Here is a 24,478-nt window from a genome sequence, read left to right on the forward strand (position 1 = left end):
GCATCCATTTCCTTGTTCGGCACTGCTCACCTGTTTTGGAAGTGTGAGAGAAAGCACTCCTTTTGACCAACCTGAGCCAAACTGCCTACCTGCCGAAGTGCAAAAGGCTGAGACAAACTCCACAATATGCGGACAACCATCTGCAGAAACCACCCACCCCTCCTCGAGTCACCAAGGAGAAGAGGTCGAAGAAAAAATCTTCCCACGCAGCCACTGTGCGGAAACAAACAGCAGTGTGGTTGCAAATTGCCATTCAAGCAATCATGTTGCTGCCCAGTCTGTGTCCACAGCTACTGATTCATCTGTATTTCCTGCTAAAGGGCTGAGCCATGATACAGTCACGGTTCATACGCATATACCCAGACCATCCATCATTGGAGTGCCAAAGGTGAGTGCTGGCAGATGTTATTATGCGCACAGATAAGGGAAGTGGCTCTTTAATAAGCTGAAGTGTACAACACAAAAGAGTAAATCCATAGTTCATATTGATCAGAATGTGGTTGAGGTAAGACTAATAGTAGCTTCCGTTTAAATAATAGAACGTGACAGCTCTTGCTTTTCTGGGCTGTAAAAGACAACCTTAAGGGAATAGATGTAATAAAACTAAATCTCTTGATTTATTGATGTATTTATTTTTAAAATTGATATCTTACCTCTACCAGAAGGAGAAGCCTACTTCTGAAAGATGCTCAGGAAAGCTGACAAATCAACAATAAAAATGCACTGAATCTTCATACAAATGGGCATTACAACCCTACAACACTTTAAAACTAAAATGGGGCAGACTTATAAAGAGTCCACAAATGCATCTAAACAAGTACATATTTTGTTAGTATTCATTATTGTTATTGATGCCTATAGTACTATAATTGCATTGGCAATTTACAGAGTAATGTAAGAGGGAAAAGTAGGTGCCTATCCCAAGAAGCCGCTGCCTACCATCTAAACTGAGAGTGGAAATGACAAAGAGAGTGTATGTTTTTACATTTCATTGAGCTCTGGATGAGATTTTTGATAACCTATGAAATACATTTTTTATCTCGACATATGTAAGTTAGGGTGAAAAATCCTGAGAATGTAGGGAAAAATGAGATATTTTAATAAGATATTTTAAAATGAAATTAGTAGTGTTTTCAGTTTAGCATTTCAAAACTGAGCTTTCGCATCCCCAGACACAACTTGCATTGTACTATTTCGTATTTAGAGCCAGTTCACATGTGCATATAAATCAGTTGGTTTGCAGTGGTGCCTGCAAAGGTGATGCTCACAAAAGTATTACCTGTGAAAAGAAAAGAAAAGAAAAATGATTGAAAAGACCTGCTCTAAGCCACTTAGATAAATAAAAAATGAATCCCCGTTTCATCTCCAGGAAATAATGCCAAAAATCAGTAAACTGACACCCAAGGCCTGCAAAACCTTTCCAGTTTTATCTTTATCACATAATTATTTTAGCAGGATTGTAACACTGGAGACGGTGAGGATTACCTTGTTAGGGCAAGAGTTCAAAGGTTAGAGCGGCAGTCAGGGGTTCTGATTCTCTTCTGCATGATGTTGACAGGATCACTTTAATTTTCCTGCCTTTCCATTTCTGGGCCTATATGAATGGATATATTTTATTAACACTTACCTAATGCCCAATGAAATGTATGAATTAAAATTTAAATGTAGATGAACAGCATAACTGCAGTAAGTATGTTACTGCACAAAGTTAGCACCAGCAAAAGTTAGTACAAAGTTAAAGTGTGCTGTTGAATCGATTCCGACTCCTGGCGCCTACAGAGCCCTGTGGTTTTCTTTCGTAGAATACAGGAGGGGCTTACCATTACCTCCTCCCGTGCAGTATGAGATGATGCCTTTCAGCATCTTCTTATATCGCTGCTGCCCAATATAGTACCAGTGGGGATTCGAACCAGCAACCTTCTGCTTGTTAGTCAAGCATTTCCCTGCTGCACCACTTAAGGGGGCATAGTACAAAGTCAGCACCAATAAAAATACCTTTTCATATTGTTCTGGCCATATTGTTGTGCCAAATGAAGAATTGGCCCTCACCCCCACACCACATATACACACCCCGCTTTCTCAAAGCCTGCTGTCTTTCATATGCTACAGGATGTTGGTAATTAATGCCCATCATGCTACCCTTTATCTAAATACCCATCATGGAAGATACCTAAAGACTCATCAGCCTGTTTAGTGGAGAATGAAAGGAACAGTTTATGTAATTTCAGTTTAGGGGACAACAGATGGAACAAAGCAAGGGTGGTGTCACGATGCAGGGAGTCCTAGGCAAAGCCCTCACCTCCCCGACCCATAGTGCACTGGGTCCTCCCCCTGTGGTGCAAACAGGCATGCATGCACACTGAGCCCTTTGGAAGTTCCTGGCCACTAGGGAAAGGTAAATGGGGAGCAGATGGACAATCTCTTTCTGCTTCCCATTTGTGGGCACATGTTGTGGGTCCAGTGCTGCCCAGCCACCAAGGAAAAGTAAAAGGAGAGTGGATGGAGAGCATCCATTTTATCTTTCCCAGGTGGCCAAGCACTATCAGAGGTGGAGGAACTCACTGGGCATGCCTGCATACCCACTAGGTCCTTGCTTCCCACCCATTTTGCTTGGTTTCATGGGAAAGGTAAAACAGGTCTGTCTGCTCCCCTTTCCCCCATGGCCCAGTGTGCATATACATCAGTACCACAAAAGGCCTAGGATAGGGTTTTGTCCTGGGACCAGGGGGGCAGGGCATTAAAAACTGAAATAGTGCTGCCACTGCGAGAAGCTTTTGCTGATGCCACCTGTCATTGCCCAGTAAGCCAGGGTGCAATGGGGAGGCTTACTGGGTGTAGAGAGCTGCAGCAGCGGCAGGCCCTTCAACAGGGGCATAGCAAAGCTGGAGTTGGCCCTGGACAAGAAATGAAGATGGGCCCTCCACCACCCCCTCCTTTCCCTGACACCCATGGCTTTACTGCAGTAGAATTATAAGCACTGTCCCTGGTTCAAACCTCACCTTAGCCATGAACGTTTTAGGTGGCCTTAGCAAGCACCATTCTCTTAGGTCTGAGCCAATAATAGCTCTTGTCCCTGTTAAAATGGTAGCTCTCTCTTACATGTAACAGCAAAGGGACAGTCATTGTCCCTTTTTAGCCCAGCATATCCTCTCTGCAGTGGCTTTTGCTGTGTGTGTGTGTGTGTGTGTGTGTGTGTGTAAGACTGTGGGCCTTCTTGGTGTGGTGTTTTTGGTCAATCCATTCCTTGATACAGGTCAGCTTTTGAATGGGGCTTGTATTCCTGGAGTAGAGGCAGGACTAACAAAACAGCCAGCAGCAAGAGCACTGAAAAGCCAGCTGCACTTGCCTCTCTGTACATAATATTGATTTCATTAAACTAATAATATTCCTTATTCCACTCCACTGCCTTGTTCTTGCATGCCACAACTCTTTCCTTTGGATTCTATACTTGGGACAGGGAATCATTTTCTTGTACCTTTTGCTATGGAAACTACTTTAAGATATATAACACAAACACATGTATTGTTTGTACTATACAAACAATATTAACTGAATAGGAATGTTAGTTATATTCACCAAAAGTATTTAAAAGATCAGTCGTGAACAATAAAAACCTGTATCTAACAGCACCTTTAAAAGTCAGCATACTTTTGTTCATTTGCAGAATTATTTATTTAAGCCAAGAGCTCTGGAGAGCATTCAAACTAAGCAGCTACTCAGTAGAGTTATTTCTTTTTCTCCAGCCTCTTTAGTTTTTGGCTTGTTTTTTTTTTTAAAGTACTTACCTTTACATTCATAAAATATTTGCTAGGGTCTCATTTATACTCTTCAAGGAAGAAAGGGGGGGGAGGGAGGAAGCTGAAGACTTTTATAAAAGGAATTGCAAATATTTGTAAATGTATTATGCCTTCCAGGTACTGAAGAATTAGGTTTTTCATCTGCATTACTTTCTTCCTCTCCATTGATGGTGGGGGAGGGGGAGGAGAAAAAGCCCACCAAGGACAGAAGATGCTCTCCCCTTACCAGACACAGTGCTTCATTGGTGAGGAGGGGAGATGCTAAAAAGCAGCTTAACTAAAGTAAAGCCACTCTGTTTATTTCCAGGAAAGTAAGTTACTGCTGTGCTGACTGCCAGGCAGTAAAAAGTATAGAGACAGTAAAGAGTTAAGTAAAGACCGCCAGGGCAGTAAAGAGCCCTGTCCCTCAGGGCTCCGTATTGTCTCCAATGTTGTTTAACATCTGCATGAAACCGCTGGGAGAGATCATCAGGAGATTTGGTGCAGGGTGCTGCTATCAGTATGCTGATGACACGCAAATCTACTTCTCCATGTCAACATCATTGGGAGGGGGCATAACCTCTCTAAATGCCTGTCTGGAGGAGATAATGGGCTGGATGAGGGATAAAAAACTGAGACTGAATCCAGATAAGACGGAGGTACTCATTGTGTGGGGTCAAAACTCTGGAGAAGAGATTGATCTGCCTGTTCTAAATGGGGTCACACTTCCTCGGAAGGAAAAGGTACATAGTCTGAGGGTGCTTCTGGACCTGAGCCTCTCCCTGGTCTCCCAGGTTGAGGCAGTGGCCAGAAGCTTTGGCTGATATGCCAGCTGTGTCCATTTCTTGAGATAAACAACCTCAGAACAGTGGTACATATGCTGGTAACCTCCAGACTGGATTATAGTAATGTGCTCTATGTGCAGCTGCCCTTGTGTGCAGTCAGGAAACTACAGCTGGTTCAGAATGCAGCAGCTAGGTTGGTCTCTGGGTCATCTTGGAGAGACCATATTACTCCTGTATTGAAAGATTTACACTGGCTGCCGATAAGTTTCCGGGCAAAATACAAGGTGCTGGTTATAACCTATAAAGCCCTAAATGGTTTTGGCCCTGGGTATTTAAGAGAATGTCTTCTTCCAGGGGCATAGCAAGGTTGGAGTGGGCCCAGAGACGAGATTTTAAAATGGGGCCCCCCCACTCAAAGTCCAGGGCCTCCACACACCCCAGGCCCCCAAGGATTTAAGTCTGATATTCCAAAATAAGTATGCTGCCTGGAAATACATTTCACTGAATACACACATGCACACGTCACAATATATAGTGATATACATTGAGTACTATACATTTGTTTTACTTTTAATGCCTAGAACACACTAGAAACACTAATTATTAAAATGGCCCCCTCGCTGCAGATTAGCAAAGGAGACTTTCAACCATGCAGGGTGAGCCTATGTTTGTTTTCTCAGAATTCTGAACAAATTCAGGAAAGTTCGATTCCAGGAGGTTTTTCACAGGAGGCTTTTAAAGCCCTTTAACACACATCTCCTCTGGAATGGAGGTGCTGCATTTACATGTTGGCCAGATTTACCCTGAAGTCCCTGCAAGTTATTGGGGAGCAGTTCACACACAAGAAAAATAAAATAAAATAAAAGCACAAGACATGCTTCACAGTTCTCACTCAGACCTTCTGGGTTGCAAAACAACTTGAACATAACTGCATTTATAAATGAATGAATGAACGAATAAAATAAATATAATACTGTTTCTTCCAGAAGTTTTTGTAATTTTCTGCCATGAAACAAGCCACTTCTAGGACTTTTTAGATAGTTTTTTTTTAAGCCAGCAAATTTTCCAAGCTGTTTAAAAATAAATATTTCTCAGTCCCTCCCCACCCCCCATATCCAAGCCCTATGGCAAGCAGATGCCTATATATCCGGGGGGGGGGGGAAGGTAAGCACAAAAAGGAGTTCACACTCTACCTGGCAAATGCTGGGTTCGGCAGGGCAGCAAGGGGTCTGCTGCAGAGAACAGTGGTGGCCTCTCTGGCTGCCTCCTCCTTCCTGGCTGGCTTGGGCCCTACTGGAGTTCAGGCTTCACAGCGGCCTACACGAGGCCTCCGTGGAAGCCCCGCCCACCCGCCGATCAGCTGAGAGGCGGGAGAAAAGGAGATCTTTGCAGCTTGCCTGCTGCCTTGATTGCCGGCCAGGAGAACAAGCTGGAGAGATGGCGAAGAGGGCAAGTGGCTGAGGGGCCTTGGGGCTGGGCAGGGGGCAATGGGGAGTCACGTGAGGTGCCTCTGGGGGGCCCCTCCAGGCAGTGGGGCCCCCAGACAACTGTCTCCCCTTGCCCGATCGTTGTTACGCGCCTGTCTTCTTCGTTATGAACTCCACCACACATTGAGATCATCAGGAAAGGTCCGTCTGCAGTTGTCACTGGCTGGTTTGGTGGCTACTCGGGGATGGGTCTTCTCCGTTGCTGCCCCAGAGCTTTGGAACATGCTCCCTGCTGAAATAAGTGCCTCCCCTTCTCTGACAACTTTTAAAAAGTCTTTAAAGACACACCTATTTACCCAGGCTTTTAATTAAATATTGTTTTAATAGTTTTAGCATTGTTTTAAAATGTTGTTTTAAAATTTTAAATTGTTGTTATATTATAACATTTATTATGTCATTTATTTTGTTTTAACGACTGTTTTAAGTTTTTTTGTTGTCATTTATTTTTACTAATTTTAGCTTTTTGTTTGTTGTAAACTGCCCAGAGACGTGAGTTTTGGGCAGTATAGAAGTGTGTTAAATAAATAACATAAATAATAAAATTGTTCACCATCACTCTGTTCTTCTGTCTCCACGGAAGAGAAAAGAAAAAACGGCACCAGGCTTTTTCTCCTCCCCACCACTGAGAGAGAGAGAGAGAGAGAGAGAGAGAGAGAGAGAGAGAGAGAGAGATGGTGCTTCTGTCCATCCTTTGGTCAGATTGCTGAGAATTCCCAATGCTGCCCCTTCCAACTTGCTCTCCAAGACCTGACCAAGGCACTGGCTGAAGTGCACTTTCTCTTGTGTCTGACCCACATGGTCCCTAAGTGGGAGACCTGAAAGCATAGTTCATGCACAACATCGCATCAACTATGGGTGCAGGGGCAGCTATGGCGCCTCGTTCCTAGTGGGCTAGTCCAGGTGCAGTTGTCACCCCTAGTTCTATAGTAGCTAGGGTCCTTCGGAGGTTAGTTGGGCTGGGTTGGGTGAGCCATTCTGTGGCTGTGGACCCTTGGCCTGTGCCTGACGCTGCTTCTCAAAGTAGGTGTTATGGAAGATGCATGGCTCTAGTTAACAGAAGGAAATAGTTCTATTTAAATCTAAAGCCCTCATAGTCATACGTGCACTGCTACTCACACAGCCAATGTTTGATCTCCAGTACCAATTCTATTAATGTATAGCAAAAATTTAGCATTAACAACGTACTAGGCACTCCTGGGATCACCATCATCAAGACGCACTTCTCTATGTGCCTGTCAACTATATTGATTTCCCAAAAGCTTTCAAGTTTGAAAGGATAATGAACTAATTACCTATATCTTCCAGCTGACTCACCCCACAGGGACATGGTCTCAAATATTTAGGAACATTATGGAGATGAATGAATTCAAGATTTGCCCAATTATTTATTCTAGGTAAATTACTATCAGAGTCCATCTGTTATAGACAGTATTCAGTCCAAATCTGATATATATATTTTAACTTCAGTAAATGCAAAATATGCGTTTAAGATTCTTCCCAGCTTTAATCTAGTTGCCAATGAACTATTTGCTTGAAAGACAGTTTTATTGTTTCAACTGTGTCTATTTAGATATAAAACAGCTAAGGAAAATTATATATATATAAAGAGAGAGAGAGAGAGAGATCTATTTTTTAACATGGTAAATTAATTTTTGAGAAAAATGTAGTTTAACCACTATAAATTTGTTTTGATGTAAACTGCCCTGTTTTTTTGTAAATCGCCCAGAAACTTGCGTTTTGGGCGTTATACAAATATGTTAAATAAATAAATCACAACTCTGTATTAGTTTATTTTATTAATAATATTAATTACATTTTTGGAGTGAATATAGATGATTATTTACTAGAGAGAAACTTCTTATGGCGTGCCTGTAACCACTTGTTAAACCAGTCATTTCTGCGGTAATATCCTATCAAGTGGCAAAGAGAATTTTACTGCACATCCATGCCTGATCAGAAATCCAGACCAGCAGAAGAGAAGTAAAACACTACAGAAAACTAGCTTAGGAAGTGGTTATTTTTACACCATAATAGCATACAACTGTTTATATCTTGTTTGTTTATTCTTCCTCCAAATAGCTCAGGGCAGATGCCCCCTCCCTCAATTATCCTGACAATTTTTGAGAGTGTGAGAGAGAACTCATAGACACCCAGTGAAATGCTCTATATAGACTTATGACAGCCTCACTTTTCTACATGGCCTACCATATTGGTGAGAAGGAGCAAGAGAAGGGAGCAGGACTATGGCACCCCGCCCCCATGGCAACACAAAGAGGATTATTTATCCCTAGTTCTATGACTATTCTGTTCAATAATGAATATTCAATATTGGTTATTCTGTTCAATATTCATATGAATATTACAAGGAACAGGGCTCTAGACATCCCTAAAGTGGTGGATATTATCACATGATATAATTTACTCCAATTCTCCCTCCAGGGATGTAAATGTAATTGTGCAGACGTGTTCAAAGAATACAAGCTGCCTATTGTGAGAAGCCATTGAGGGCCCCTCACCTGTTGCCCTGTCAAGCTCCCCACTCCCTTCTTTGGCCATGTGGAGTAGGGGCCAGCACTAGGTCCTCCATGCCGCCCCTTGCCTTGCTGCTGCCACCACCACTTTCTTCCTCTGTCTCCTCTCACCGTTCCTGCTGCCTCTGGTACCATTGCTCAGCTGGCTCTTACAGCAGTGAGAGGGAGGAGGATGGGATGTTTCCTCTCTTGCAAGACTGAGAAAAGAAACATCCCATCCCCTTGCTTGCCACTCCAAGAGCCAGCTGGGTCGTGGTGGTGGGAATGGAGGTGGAAGGAGGGAGGAGGCAGTGGCGTCAAGGTGGCTAGTGCCAGCCCTCAAACACAAGCAGCAGAGGGAAATGATGGGGATGGAACACAGTCCACCAAGTGGCTTGTCACACCCCTGTCTTCCTAGGGGGGAAAGTTCTGAAATGTATTGCTGTAGTATGCATGTGTGAACACTGCAGATGCAAAGCTCACACTCCTAGATAATACCTGAAGAGGTACCTAACATTGTTTGTCTTTGTTCATGTGAATGCTTACTACATTGCAAGAACTGGGTCTGGCCAAAGAGAATCCATGTCCCTTCTCCTACTTCCTTTCTGTTTGATTTCTCTAGAGCATTCAGAGGGGTGCATTTGCTTGGGTGGCTTTGGTAAAACACTGAGTTGTCTAATGCTTTGTAAACAAACTGAAGGATTTTGCCTGTAGTCACCTAGCCAAGGTCAGAAAGCAAACCTGGCTTAACTTGGGAACAGAATTGTTCTTCCTGCCTCGAATTACTGTGACTTAACTGCAGGACTTCCTTCCCATAAGCAACCAAAATATCCCTGCTTTCTACCTCTTACTCTAGCCCAATTCAGACAATATGTTGTATGAGTGTACAGATGTGCATACACTCTTATATGTGTTTGTGTGAATGACTGTACCTGTGTTCATTTTAAAAGTAAACCTGGATACTGGCCCTTCAAATGCATGGTACAGATAGGAAGTGTACTTCTGTACCTACATTCAGCATAGCATGTGAATGACTGTAGCTGTAAACAGATCTGAACCTGTGTACACTATACACTCATTGTACAAGTGTTGAACAAGTGCTGAATTGCCTCTTGTCATGACTCAAAGCTGCAAGCTTCCAACCATCCTGGAGGATTCCTCAGAAGAGGAGCCTCCAAACAGGTTCAAACACTGGAAGGTTTGAAGGCTCGGAGGTGGGGGTGTGTGTGTGTCAGACTTTAAAGGTGGGGGAGGGGGCACTTCCAGTATGATGCTGACTGTTGGAAGTGAAGGACTATGTGCTGTCTCTTGTCTCAATAACAGTGGAGGACAGACTAGTGAGTCAGAGGGTAGAGGGTGAAGACATTGATCATCCCTTCTCTACTGCTCTGACACTATCCCTTTGGAATGTAGATTGCTACTCTCAGGGATACTTCCTTCCTTCCAGCCACTTCCTTCCTCTCTCTCTTCTCTTCTTGTTCCTTCTACCTTGCAACATGGCAAGCTCCTCTCCCCTGCACCATGTGTGCAGAGATGCAGAATCCATCTGCATCCAGCTAGACAGATAGATTAGAGATCCTAACTCCTCACTTTCCTATCTAGAATGGAGTTCTTTAATAAGTGCCATATATATTGATTTGAAACTATGAACTGGCTCCAAGTTACTTTACTCTCAGCATACACGCATGCCTACTAAATTCCGCTGTGTTGTGCCTCTGTGCACTCTGCTATAATGAAAAAGGGATTCTCTTACCAGAGAGCATTTCCAATTTCTCTTACCAGAGAGCATTTCCATTTCCAATGGTGGAGGTGTGTGTGTGTCGGACTTTAAAGGTGGGGGAGGGGGCACACACCCACATGCGCATCGGCCACTTCCAGTATGATGCTGACTGGGGCTGTGAGGAGGTACACTGAAGCCCCACAGCACCAATTTTGGGGAGAGCGCTGGTGGGGGGAAACAAGTGGGGTAGGTAAGGGCACCCTCCCTCCCTTTGAGGCTCCCCTGCCTCCTGGGAGTGCACAAACCAGTTTGTGCACATGCCTAGTTGTTTGGACTCCTTGGAAATCTAGTACTGGGGTTGAGAATGGGTTTGGGGTTGGACAAAAAGGTTTGAAAATAACTGGATACTCCCTGTGAACCTTTAAGAAAACTAACTTAAAACCAGAGAGTTACAGGGGAAGTGAGGTAACAGTCTAAAGGAAAATGATCTCACACTAAAGAATTTCAAGAGAAACACGGAAATGGCTTGTGGCTGCAAATGTAAGTGAATAATGGGCTCAACTTGGGGTGGGGGGAATTAGGATGATATGGATGGTCAAACAGGCAGGCAGAAGATGGGTTCCCCTGGCTGTGATAGCTTTAAAATACCTTTCTCTATCATTTGGAGCTCTGGAAAAAAAATTTCTGAAGGGGGTTGGAGAAGTCCATTCTGAACTGGGGGTTTTAAGCTTGGGTTTGTGCGCTCTCTCCTCCACCCCACCCCACCCCCCACTCAAAATCTGGTAAAATTGGCCCTGGTCTGATTTTATGGATCCAATTTTGCACAACACTAATCTGTATCATGTTCCCCACCTGCTCAGTTCAGACCCTGGAGTAATTTGCAGCTGACTACAGAATGTTTGAATTTTTAATAAGGTGAAGGATGTATGTGTATACATGCACATGCGCTTTAAAATACTTATTTCAAAAACACAAAGCATGCCTGAAGCATGATCCAGTGGGCAAATGAAGCAGTTGCTGTGATCACTGTGGAAATGTTGTGTCTTCAGCTTTCATTTTTAATTGGTAATGGACAGAGAAAGTTGTCAGCCAGACATTCCTGGACTTTTAATATAATATGGATGTAGGCAATACCAATTTTTGCTCATTACAGCTTCTTCTTTCCTTTACGCTCCTCTAATGTGTCTCTGAAGACAAATGCCTGAATCCTTCACACCCATGTCAACTTTTAAGTAATTAACTTTTCTTCTCCAAAACATTAGGCCATGTGATTCAGAGTTCACCAAAAAGAGAATATCTCATTCAGAAGCCAAAGGTATAAATCTGTCATGTCAGTTAAGGCTGATTTACACATTAGGCAAACTAGGAATCTTCTATGGCAGAATGACAGCAATGAAGCACTAAGTGCATAAGCCTTTTAGAGTCTACAGGCAGGGTGCATGTACATTCAAAGAAACTTGACTGATCTGTACAAGTAACTTGTGAAAAACAAATTCACCTGGTAGATTCTAGCCATAATCACACCCCTCTTCCACTTGCTTCAAAGGATTTCCTGTGTAATTGGCTAACCCATTTTAATTTAACCTGTTTTAATTTTATTTTACAGGTATATTTATTTTAACAGTTTATATACCACTAGATATATACCACTCCTAGATAGGGCCAATAGTAAAAAAGATAACCCAGCAGACTCCCCTCTTGTGAGTGGGAGGAGCCATCCCTGGACTCCCAGGTATGTACTGACCTAGCCAATGGTGCAACATAAGAACTAGAGAACAAGAAAAAATGTAGTAACAGACTAAAATCAATCGGAATTAGAAGGATTAACCAGAACCAAAGAGCTTCCAATGTTTATGAAATGCAGAGAAAAGGTGTGGCAGATGTATTCTGTTTCCCTGATGAGAATGGAGCCTTCAGATAAGTACAATGTACCATTCTCCACCAGGGAAGGAGTGCATCTGACAGCTGGGCTTACATCAGCTTCAGTTCTGCTGGGAGGGAAATCTCTGCAGACTACGTTTTGACCACCTTTTGCAATACTCTCCTGCCGAAGGAAGAATCTGCTGATGCCAGAATTTAATTTGTAGTGCTGCATGAAGGTGGACAGAAAAGACCACATCGCCTCCCAACATATGTCAACTAGCAGAGCTTGTGTGGAGAAAGTGGCTGAAGTCACAACACTATGGATCACAGCAGGCGGTTGTATGCCGCAAAAGGAATAGACATGTGAAATGCAGGCTCTGATCCACCTGGAAAGGGTGGAAGGAGAAAACATTTTATCCAGTGAGCCAGCACTGAAGGAAACAAGGACTCTGATAACCAGAACACCTTAGTGCACTTCAGGTAGACCCTGATGGCCTGCCTCAGATCAAGGGTATGCTGGGACTTCTCCTTGGCATTGGCTGGCTTAGGACAGAAGGATGGAAGAAATAATTGTTGAGCGCTATGAAAGACTGTGTTAATCTTTGGAATGAAATATGGGTCCCTACAAAGAAACACATAGTCTGGAAAGATCTGGCAGAGCTCCTTCCTGACAGAAAGCCCTCTCAGTTCAGATACCGTATGGGCAGAAGTAACTGCAACAAGAAACAGGGCCATCCAGGTCAAGAACATAAGCTTCACAGACCTTATAGGTTTCAAAGGGAGCCTTGGTGAGAGCTTGAAGAACCAAATTCAGGTCCCAAGTTGAAAACCTGTGGACAACTGGTGGACTTAAAAGAGCTGGTCCCCTCACTTGTTTGGGATGCTCTAGAACCTGTCTTGGTTGAGACTAAAGAGAAAGAGAAGGCTATGTTGTCCTCCTACCTACGGCGTTGCAAAAGACTCTATGAACCTTTAAGCATGCATTAAGACAACCTATTTTGTAATTCTACTAAGTATTCATAACAGTCTAAAAGCTGAGAAAGCCTCAGACGGAAGCAGTCTGTAGTAATTGAATAAAACTGGGGTTTTTTAAAGTTCTTTTCTTTTTACAAGCCTCTCTGAGTTGGTTTTTAACTCAGGAATGTGGGGGGCGAAGGTGGATTTCTCTGGTGCAAATACATCCTCAAATGTTCAGCAGCTATCAGTTTTCTCACCACATGTAGGCTTGCACGTGAAAGATTTTTGTACTTTTCCAAGAGCCAAATTAAGAGAGTTTTTTTCTAGGTTATCCCATCCCAAGCCCAGAGAGTTTATGTTGATAAAAGGGGTGGTGGCGGCAGCATTTTGAACCTACCGATAATACAGAATAGTTTTAGGAGAAGCCTAGCCAGGCAACTGTCAAGGTCTGGCCAAATGCCAGGGAAGTTCACGGCTTGGCTGAACGCTGTCGACTGAATGACGTATGTTCTTTTTCAGCAAGGAGTAGATGGCTGGTGACAGGATTTATAGTGGAAGCCGATAGCTCCCAGCTGGCAATAATTCACGGCTTATCAGCCTTCACAGCTTATCAGCTGGCAGTAATTCACGGCTTATCAGCCTTATCAGGCGTTTGCTTCTTCTAATAGATTCTAATTGCGTCCTGCGTTTAGTGCGCCTGCGTTGTTGTGGTGTCAGTGTTTCATTGCATAGTTGTTCTTCCGATTGGTCCCTTACGCCTTCTGCTGACTCAGGCTGCCGTGCCTGCTCTAAATCATTAGTTGGATCTACCACAGCCGTTTCATGAACGCTGACAGCAGGGCTCTGCCCCTCAGACACTCCTGAATCGGCAGGAAAGTTGACAGCTTCCCCTTCCTCCTCGCTGTCGGAGCTCGAGGGCGTGACAGCAGCACAGCAGGGATGAATCAGCATTTCTTTCCCTCACATGAGTTTGCTCTGAGGCAAGGGCTTTAATCTGCTACAGTGGGCTAGGGCTGAAGAGCCCCATCAGCAAAAGGAGTCCTTGATTGATTGATTGATTGATTGATTGAAACTGGACCCCAGGATCTGCTGGCAATCTTGTCCTGGTGGGGAAGCAAGACCCACTGAAGGGGCACGAGTGGAAATGAGCCCATGGAATCAGAACACAGCAGGAGATCATACTCCCCAGAAGATGCACTATGGTAAACAGGTAGGGTCTGAGGTGACTCCACTCCTTGAGGCAGGCCTATGAGATGGACAACTGTTTGGCTTGTGGGAGAGAAACAATAACCCTCAAGGTATACAGGCTCCCAGATGGATTATTTTGCAACTTGGCTGTAGAGTGCTTTTCTTTAGATTGACTATGAACCCATGCTCCTGAAGGAAAGCAGGGTGAGCTCTATATCTGAAAGCCCTGTTGGAAGGTTCTGGATGTGACCAGTAGATCGCCCAAGTAGTGGTAAATATGAATGCCTTTTGACCTTAAATGCGCCAACACAGCCACCAATATCTTGGTGAACACCCGCGACGCTGAAGAAAGACCAAAGGGCAGAGCCCTGTACTGGAAATGACTGCCATTGTAGGCAAATCTCAAGAACTTTCTGGAATCCAAATTAATGGGCACATGGAGATAAGTCTCAATGAGGTCTATTGATGTCAAGTAATTCCCCGGTTGCAAGGCTGCCAGGATTGCCCACCACTTGCCATTTCTGGGGGGCACCAGAAAGAAAATCGAGTAAATGCCTAAGCATTTCTGGGTCTGAGGGACCCTGAGGGGCTTGAATGTCTAGGAGATGCTGGATGACCTCCAAGTCCAATCTGTGTTTTGTCTCCTTGTGGGATCTTGGGGATGGCATGTATCGAATGAAAAGTTATAAAGTTAGTTCCAGATGATACTCCTCCTTGATGGTGTCCCACACCCATTTGTCTGAAGTCATCTTTTCCCAAATGCTGAAGAACTTTAGTAGACGTTCTCCAAACAGGGGAGTAGGTGAGTCATTGCACCTGTTGAGGGTGTCTGAACTCTTTGGCATGCTGCTGGGGCCTGGACTGACCACTGTCCTTGGCTGGACCCTTGCCACGGGACCAGTGAAAATGGTCTTGCTTGGGCAGGGAGCCTCCCTGCCTGAAACGAAAGGGACAGTTGGAACAAAAGAAGGAATTTTGCTGGTGAAATAACTTTGTCCTCTTTGCCCTGGGAGGAAGGCATAGCCCTTCCCTTCTCCTTAGTCTCAACCAAGACAGGTTCTAGGGCATCCCCAAACAATTTTCCCCCTGAGAAAGGAGAGGATGCCAAGTTAGACCTAGGTTTTTGATTAACCTTCCAGTTTTTCAAACAGAGTTGTCTACGAACTGAAACATCTGCAGCAAGGGCCCTTGCTAAGTACTGGAGAGAATCCAGACCTACATCTGTCATAAAGGATGAGGCCTTTATTGAAGCCTTGTTTAAGCCACAGGTTCCCTTGTAGGACCAACTCAAGTAGCTCCTTGGTCCACATAATGGACACCTTGGAGAAAATAGAAGTAGCCATAGATGCACGAATAGAAAGCACCGAAGCCTCATGCGCTCTGGGGAGGACAGCCTCACAGCACCTTTCCTCAAAATCTCTAAGAAGCACATACCTGTCTTTCACTAACACTGCGCCACTGACCAAGGTGGCCATGGGTGCATCAATTAGGGGAAACTTTAAGAATTCTTGCCTCGTGACTAAGCCCATAAAAGTGCTTTGCGCATGCTGAGGATGGTGGTTTGGCAGTCCCTGAAGCTTTCCATTCCTCCAAGATAGCTTTCTTTAAATATTTTGGAAATGGAAAGTGAAGGTTTGTCATGAGTAGAAGGAAAGATTTCCAACTCCCCTTCCACTGAATTACTGCCTTGATCCCTCTCTTACTCACTAGATTCCAACTTAAGCACCCTGCCTGCCTTATGCAGTAGGATTGCAAAACTGACCTGCTCAAAGAGATGATTGGAAGGAGCAGTATCTGAATTGTCCTCCTCATCTGAAAGGTTTGCCCACTCATCATCAGAAACATGGTCCTTTGATTCAGAATGCTCTGACTATTAACCTTCTCCAGATCAGGTGTGGGGAGGGAGCCGTGGTCTTCCTTGTCCCAATGGGGTGAGTTAGGGATGACAGGGGCAGGATCATATGCGCAAGAGCCCCCAGCGTTACTGTTAAGTCTCCCCAAGGGGGATGGGGACCCCCTCTCTGAGTCCTCAGATGAGTGGGAGTAGAAACAGGGCTATTTGTCTTGTTGCTGAGCAGAAACAGGGGTTTTCCCACCAAAATTGGCAGATCATGCCTTTTCAGGGCCGGACTGGGGGCACTGAGAGGGTGGTGGATAATATGTGGGGAGGGGGCAGGTTTTAAGCAGAATGGGTAATTAAGGGTGGGAGTTGGGGCGCAGGGGTGGGGCGGGGCACACCAGGTGGGGTGGGGTGCAGCAGGTGGGGTGGGGCAGGTGGGGCACACCGGGAATATGCCCTGTTGCCCTAAGGGCAGTCTGAGCCTACTTCTCACAACCAATCGGAAGGAGAGGAGGTGGGGCTCTCCGGACAGGGAGAGGGGGAAAGGGGAGCCGGGCAGCTGGCACGGGGAGAGCGCAGCGAGCGCAGGAGGGTGCACCAGGCGAGGGTGCACCAGGAAAATGCCTTGCTGCTCGGTGAGCCAGTCCGAGCCTGTGCCTTTTTGGTGTGCCCCCTATTGTTTTGCAGGATTTTCTTGCCTGAAAGGCCCTTACTGACCTCCTTCAATACAATACCCCTCAGCCACAGCTGAATGGGAGAGGCCTGTCCCCCACAAAAGGCTTGAACTTGCCCTCCCCTTCATCCTCCTCCAACGCCGAGTTCAGGGCTATATCTTCTGACTCTGAGGAGCCTTCTCCGAGCGACGGTGTTGGAAAGGGAGGAAGCTGCATTCGCTGACTGTGAGGCCCTTTCTCCCAGCCTGATGGATTGCATGCTCATGCCTGCAGCAGCCATTTGAGGGCTGATTCCTCCGCTTGCTTTCTCTTTTTGTTTGGTGGTGCTAAACAAACCCCTTGAGGGCTTGGCATGCAAACTGCGCCAGGGCAGGGTGGAGCAGCATCAGCAGGAGAGCTGTCAGAAAACAGGGCACACTCCCTGGTTGACATGCCTGTTTGGTATCCTTTTTGCTTTTTAACTGTCTCCCTCCCCCCACCTTCCCAGGACTCAGAAAAAATAGCAGAAGATACCAAGCTTGAAGAGCACCCTGCCTTCTTGGAGCCAGACAGAGAGGAACTGGGAGTCCATGAATGGCTCCTCCCACTAGCAAGGGAGGGGGTCTGCACTGGGTTCTCTTTTTTACTATTGGCCCTGTCTAGGAGCAAGTGATAAGGAGCAACCCGCTGTCGGATGCACTCATTCCCTGCTGGAGAATACCTGAAAAATATTTGTCAGCCATTTAACCACTCCCGTATGTCTTCTGTAACAATTTCTCTGACTGTCTCCCAGTCTGTGCCTCTTTCCTGCCTCAACCCTGGCCCCAGTGTTTCTGTAGGGGGGGCTATGGTACCAGAATGTTGCAAACACCAATAAGAACACACAGAGTTGTTCACATTTTAATGACTCCTGCCTCATTAATTCAGATTAATGAGGCAGGAACCAATTACAAGGCTTGCCTTTGTTTTTAGAAGGGTTAGGATTAATATAGGATTAATGGGACTCAATATTCTCACCACATGCACACTCCCAGAGTGTGTTGTGAGAAGCCAGAAAAAGTTGGCAATTTTGGATTTAAACTGTGCCAGCCAACATTTCCCTAAAATGAATAATCCAAGTTCAAATATTAGATTGTTTATCTCAGGTAAAGGTAAGGTTGGCACACTGCCAACCAGAGATAGCTAACTTTTTAATGCACGTAAAGGACTTGCTGCAATTGTGTTGGCACATCTTGCCGTGATAAAGTGGGGACATTTGTGCTAGCAGCCCCAATATTATGGTACGCAGGACTAAACCAGCCCTGTAATAAGTTTTACACAGTAACAATTACAAGAAAGACCACTGACTACAACATAACATCTTGCATCTTGCTGTAGCTAATCCTTTAATTACCAGGTAGTGATTTCTGGAGATAAAATAATACACTCCTTCATAGCCAAAATAAAAACATGAAAGGCCTGAAGACCTCACAGGAGATGCATTGTACTCATTTTTTAAAAAAATGAGAGAAGAATTCTGGAAGTGTTTTGTGACAGATGTATGTAGGAGCATTGTAATGTGCTTTTCTAAAGCCATCATTATGAAACCGGAAACTATTGGAGAGATGCCTAGATCTGGGTTTCATTGCTCACTCTAAACTCAATCCAGGTGTATAGAAAAGGTCATCAAAATGTCACACTGAGCATTCCACACCCCTCCCTCTCTCACACACAATGTATACGTGAGAGCTGGAAGTTCAAACACCTATTGAGAGGTGATACCTCAATGGCACTCACTTATATAAGTACTGTAATGTTCTTTTGAGCCTTTTGCAGCAATGAAGTCCTACAATGTGCCCATTACATATCTTTACATAGACTGAAGAATGGAATCGATGTGTTATAGCATTTGCTGATTTTTAGGAAACAAAAGTTGTGTACTGTGTTAGAACCATTCAAGGAACAAGAGAAAATATTGAGTCACTTGTAACTGAGAAAGGAAATGACACTAAATCATATGGTACAGTGTGATCTGATTCAGGGATGGCTCCTCCACGAGGCAAGGTGAGACGACTGTCTTAGGTGTGCCCGCAACATGGAGCAGTGTTTGTGGGCATCCAGCCCCACCCCTACCCCCGGGTGTCACCTCACTTGTTGCTGCCGCCCCCCCTTCTTTCTTCCCCACTACCTGCTCCTCTCCTTCCCCCTTACCTTATGAATAAGGTAACTCTTACCTTATAACTCTTATAAGAGTAAGGTAACTCTCCATGACAGCCCCCATGGCCATGCCCACCCCACCAGCCAGAGAAGCTGAGAAGTACCGGCACTCCCTCCCCGAGCATCCACCCGCCACTATACCCCTGGGAGGCACTTTGAGTGGCATGAGCACTTGAGCTGGTACTGATCTGATTTGCTTCACTCATACAAAAAGCCATGACAAAATTCTCAGGGGATGCACATATTCCTCATATTGGCTTCTTTATGAAATAATCCATGTTGCTTATGTGGGACAAAGTAAATTTTGAGTCTTTGATTAATGCTTTATTTAGTTGTTGTTTTTTTTAAGTGGTTAGCGTGTTGGACTAGGACTGGGAAGACCTGAGTTCAAATCCCCATTCAGCCATGAAACTCACTGGGTGACTCTGGGCCAGTCACATATTTCTCAGCCTAACCTACCTCACAGGGTTGTTGGGAGGCTAAATATAACTCTGGGCTCCTTGGAGGAAGAGCGGGATATAAATGTAACAAACAAACAAAACAAACCATGGGTAGCCAATGGTGGCCTGCAAAGCAGTTTTATCTTTCTCTTGGTAAGCCCATCCAACTTAAATGTGAAAAAGTTGCACAGACAATTTATTGATCTGAGAAAATATTCAAGATTCCAATGCATTGTGGGATATCTAACCCTTGTTTAGCAAATACGGGATGCCAAAAGTAGCTTCTCTCATTTTTTTAAAAAAAAATCAAATGGGCATAATGGCCTTTGATTCTGACAGTTCAAATAATTTAAATCTTAGAGACAAACTAGATGTGGTGGGGGCAGACACATTTCTTCTCGAATGTATAGCCTGTTAACATATAAAGTGAGGGAGGTGCAGTTCTTGGTTTAATTCTAAAATAAGCAGCAGGAAGAGGGACATTAAATGGAGATGGGAATGCAAAACAGTGACTGGCAGGGCTGGTCCTTGTGTTTTTGGCATGCTAGGCAAAGTTTGACTTCCCACTGGGCAAGAAGGGCAGAGCCCCAGCTTTAACTTCAGCTGCCCAGACAGGGCACTTTCCAGATTAACCTTTACCATAGTGTCACTACGGACAGATAGGTGTTTCCCATAGTCTGGGAAACATACCAGCAGGGATTCGAAGTGGACACCTTCTGCTTGTTAGTCATTTCCCTCTGTGCCACTTAAGGTGACAGTGCTCTGAATACTGGAACTTAATAATTTCATGAATCAATATGGGGCAGTTTGCACAAATAATGGTCCAAATAAAGGAAGAGGGAAGCAATGCACCAATAGCACATCAGCCATAATGTCACTGAAGGTCTGTTTGGGTGCCCTTCAATTGTGTGGGGGGGTTGTTCATCCAAATGGCCCCTAATGGCCACCCTTACTGGCATTACAACAATAGCGTTGAGTAGACAGATGCCCCTATAGTTATTTTGTATTTTTTGCAAGAAGTTTATTTGCTGAGACTTTGTGTCATCATTTATATTTGACTTTTAGTTCTCATCATGAGAGGCACCAGGCCTGGTGTACTGCTAAGAAAAAATGGTACATGTAAACTCTCCTGCCAACCATCCCCAACATCGATTGCTTCCATTCACAAAACTCTCATAAAGTAATTCAGAACACACAACATTCATCTGGTACCTACCCTTAATCATTCTTTTACACATAGGCTTGTTTGGTAAGGAAGGCATCACAGTTTGATCTTTATTTTTCCAACCATTGCAGTCTGTGGGCCAGAAATTATGGTTGAGGTCTATAGACATCTGATAATTCTATCCATATGTCCTAATTACCAGACACAGTGACTGTAAACACAGGGTGGGGGGATGGGTTGCTATGGAAGCTGATTTATTGCCCTAAAATCAGCTGTGGATTGGGATAACCACACATGTCCTAAATGTTGGCCCCAGCCCAATGATTTATAACCTGGTTATATATAACAATGCTTATTTAGCACTGTTCCCAAGAGCTCAAAATCTTCACATACACTATCACAGCAATCCCTATCACGACCTGTAAGGTAGGCCAGTTTTATTATCCACATGTGTCAAGCATGCTGGTGAAACTCAGTGTGACTGAGGATTCTGGAGCATGTTCTAGGCAGCAATTCACATGGGACAGTGCTGGACCTCACCATTGCCATTATTAATGGAGAATGTGTCCAAGAATACATCCAACATTCCCCTATGAATGCAATTGCTGAGGAAGATCAGTAATGTTGGGCAAGTTGTGTCTCATTCTGGGAACACCTGGGTTCAAATCCCTGTTCCATCATGAAGCTCACGGAGTGACTTTTCATCACTAATTTATCTCTCAGCCTGACCTATGTCACAGGGTTTTTGTACATGTACATACTAAGGTACATCACAATGATGATTATAAGACTCCACTATAATGCAGAATATACTACAACTATTTAAGAAATATATAGAATATAATGCAATTCACTGTCTCTTTAGAATCAGCTTTAAACGTGCCGTGGAGGAGGGTATTGGACTGCCAACACTGTAATGATAAATTTCCTTTTCACAAACCACAGAAACTTTATGGTTAAAAAACACCTGCCAGTTTATGACCAGAGTGAAGGCTATCCACTTTCACTATCGCTATGGATAGATATAACTCTTTCTGGAAGTGTTACTGTAAAATCATTAAAAATCACAGGATTGACCAGTTTCATTGAAATAAAAATACAGAGTCCTGCCATCTTGGACTACATGAGTGCCCAATTTCTTAGTCCAGTCATTCTAGAAATGTTAATGGCTGGGCAAAGCGGAGGGCATGTTGCACTTTTTTTAATGAAGGCAAAGGGCAGATTCCTTCACATAGGGGTGGAATGATGGTCCATGGTGGGGGAGGGGGGGTGCACCTTCAGTTCCATTTTGTGTGTGTGTGTGTGTGTGTTATTTTCTGCCTCTTATAGGACTTTTGAATCTTTTAAATATCAATAAATTGACTGATCTGCTTCTAAATCAATACACAAAGTTCTGATGACCTGTCCTACATCTGTGCCAAATTTCAGAACTCTAGGCCAAGTCATTCCAAAAATATAAAAGGTGCCCTCTTTTTCCTTGGGGAAAATAATGGGAACCTCTAGGAGAGTGGACACATGGACCTGGGCCCCCAGATCCATACCTGACAGCGCCCCTGTTCCCATCTAGGATAAATGCTGTGGGAAAGTACAACTAGATTTCTGGGTTAGTTAGAAGGTCAGAGCCATCTATGATGATGAGTTAATTCTATTTGAAGAGACGAGAGACAGGCCGTGGGGCTGCCACCATCCAGCTTGCATATGGCAGCTGAGATGGCTCTTTCCTCCCAAACTGCCACCACAGAGTGACCAGGGACCATCCTGCTCTAATGAGAGAAGAAATACGTGATCCTAAGGCGCTCACCATATAAAGATCTATACATGTGGCTTGATGTAGTGTTCTTTAGTTAAGCTTTTTTTTTTAATTGCTTTGGGAAAAGCTGAAAAGCGATCTACTAATGCCATAAATAAATAATAAATATTCCAAGAGTAAATTCATGGGGAATTATCCCACTGCTATAGATTATTCTTTCTCCTTGTCCTTTCATCACTTGCCTTAGCCAGTTTCCTAGCTTGCTGGTAATTTGGTAATCTCTAACTATAAATATAGATCTATGAAAATGGTACACATTCCCTCAATATCATTTCACAGTCACCCTCCAAGAATATTATGCAGGCATTACTGGGGGGTTAAGCATGTATTTCCTGATACTCCTTACTTATGTTTAGTATCATCAGGGCCATGATCCATGACCTACTATGATTTGAAAATGTTGCAAAATCATTTCAAAAAAGGAAGTCTGTTGAAATGAATGAGATAAGTTAGTCATGATGTATTTGAACTATTTATTTCACTTTCTTAAAGAGAACTAGCATTGTCTGCATTGGGACCCAGGCCTGTTTCTCTTGGAAATTATAGTTCTTAGAGTCCTATTGGCATTTCTGTACTATTCAGTTTACTAGTAGTCTTGTCAGTCCTCTGCAAGGCATAGTAGCTCAGTCTTCTGCAAGGCATAGCGACATCCCATGCATTCATTGCCTGTTCCTAGGAATGAGCAACAGTAGCATGAGATGCAATCATGTCATTGCACTTGCCCACATGATGCTTCTTTACAAACATAATGCAGTAACATGGAAGTACCCTGTGTTGCAAAAGTAATGTTTGCATTTGGCCTATAAGGCCCTTTATATAGGTTTGCCATTGAAGAGAGGCTGTGGAACTGGAACCTTATAACCAGCTGGCATTTATGAATGGTTGTCTCAGGAATAAGTGGTGCTGACACTGGACAGTGAACTATGAAGAACAGTGTTGATTAGGTGTGAAACCACATGAAAGAAGGCTCATGGCTTGGTTGGAATACACCATATGCTGCACTAACTGAGATCAAGGCTTGTACATGGAAAATTGGGCCTACTTGGTTGGAATGGTACCGATGTGGTCTCAGCCAACAAGCACACCTGTAAGCATTTTATTTTAGGTGTAAAATGAGCCAGACACTATGATTGTGGCTACTCTGGGAAAAGTAAAATTACAGCCTGTGTTGATCCATCTGCTGCAGCCCTGAACTTAATATTTGCTTTAGGGACATTTACAATGCTTTTAACTGGCCACTCCTGCATTTCTTCCCAGTAATGTTTTATTCATAGATAAATGCATGCAGATTTAATTATATAAAACTCATACCAATGATCAACTAAGATTTCTTTAACTGGGTGACAGCCCTACATCCTGAGCAGTGGAAGGCATAGGGAAATGTGCCATAATATCAATTTAACTTTAGACTTTAGCTGATACAGCATGAGAACTTGTCCAAGGAAACAATAAACATAATAATATTGATCAGCCTAGAAAAACTGAGAGGTAATTCTTCTAATTCTTCTAATGGATCTCCATGGGTCCAGCCATTTGATAGACAGAGGCACTTAACAAGGACTTCCTTTCAAGGATGTCTATGTAACATTGACATTTTACTCAGTTCTGAAGGGGGAAAAACAGCATTTATTTGGTTTTAGGTTATACATGTAGATGTCGCAGCAAGGCAATCCATGGCTGAAAGGAGAAGAATTTTTTTTTTAAAGACAGGACTTGCCACGCAAGATCTTTTGAAAGTACTTAAATTAAATGAACAGTTGTCTAAAAATATCTGCTGCCAGACTGGTGAGGGCATCTCTTTAATCAAACAGTTCAGCTGATTAGCTTGACCTATAAAATGAATGAATATTGCATCTCTGTAAACAACTTCTCTTTACAGTGACACAATGTTTGTTGTTTCTCATAATCTATCATAATTGCTGGGTGGAATGTAAATAAATAAAATATAGGTTGCTGGTTTGTTTTTTTATGTCCTGACACTGCCAGATAGAGCTATGCTAGAAAACTTATTTTTAAAACTTTGGCAGGAAACAACAGCAATAACAAAACCTCTTCTGGAAAGCTCTGCTTGAAATGCTGGAATCCAAA

General features: G+C 43.7%; 1 long non-coding RNA gene across 2 annotated transcripts in view; it reads right to left on the minus strand.

Annotated features, from left to right (window-relative positions):
- Window positions 1–610: 610 nt before the first annotated feature.
- Window positions 611–24,478, minus strand: part of LOC128325715 (uncharacterized) — a 55,220-nt gene continuing 31,352 nt past the window's right edge. For both annotated transcript variants that reach the window (XR_008307571.1, XR_008307570.1), the window contains exons 3-4: window positions 1,486–1,594; window positions 611–1,279 (exon numbers count right to left, since the gene is read on the minus strand). This is a non-coding gene — a long non-coding RNA (uncharacterized LOC128325715). The remainder of the gene's footprint in view (window positions 1,280–1,485; window positions 1,595–24,478) is intronic.

This window comes from Hemicordylus capensis, chromosome 5, assembly GCF_027244095.1.
Source record: "Hemicordylus capensis ecotype Gifberg chromosome 5, rHemCap1.1.pri, whole genome shotgun sequence".
Lineage (NCBI taxonomy): Eukaryota > Metazoa > Chordata > Lepidosauria > Squamata > Cordylidae > Hemicordylus > Hemicordylus capensis.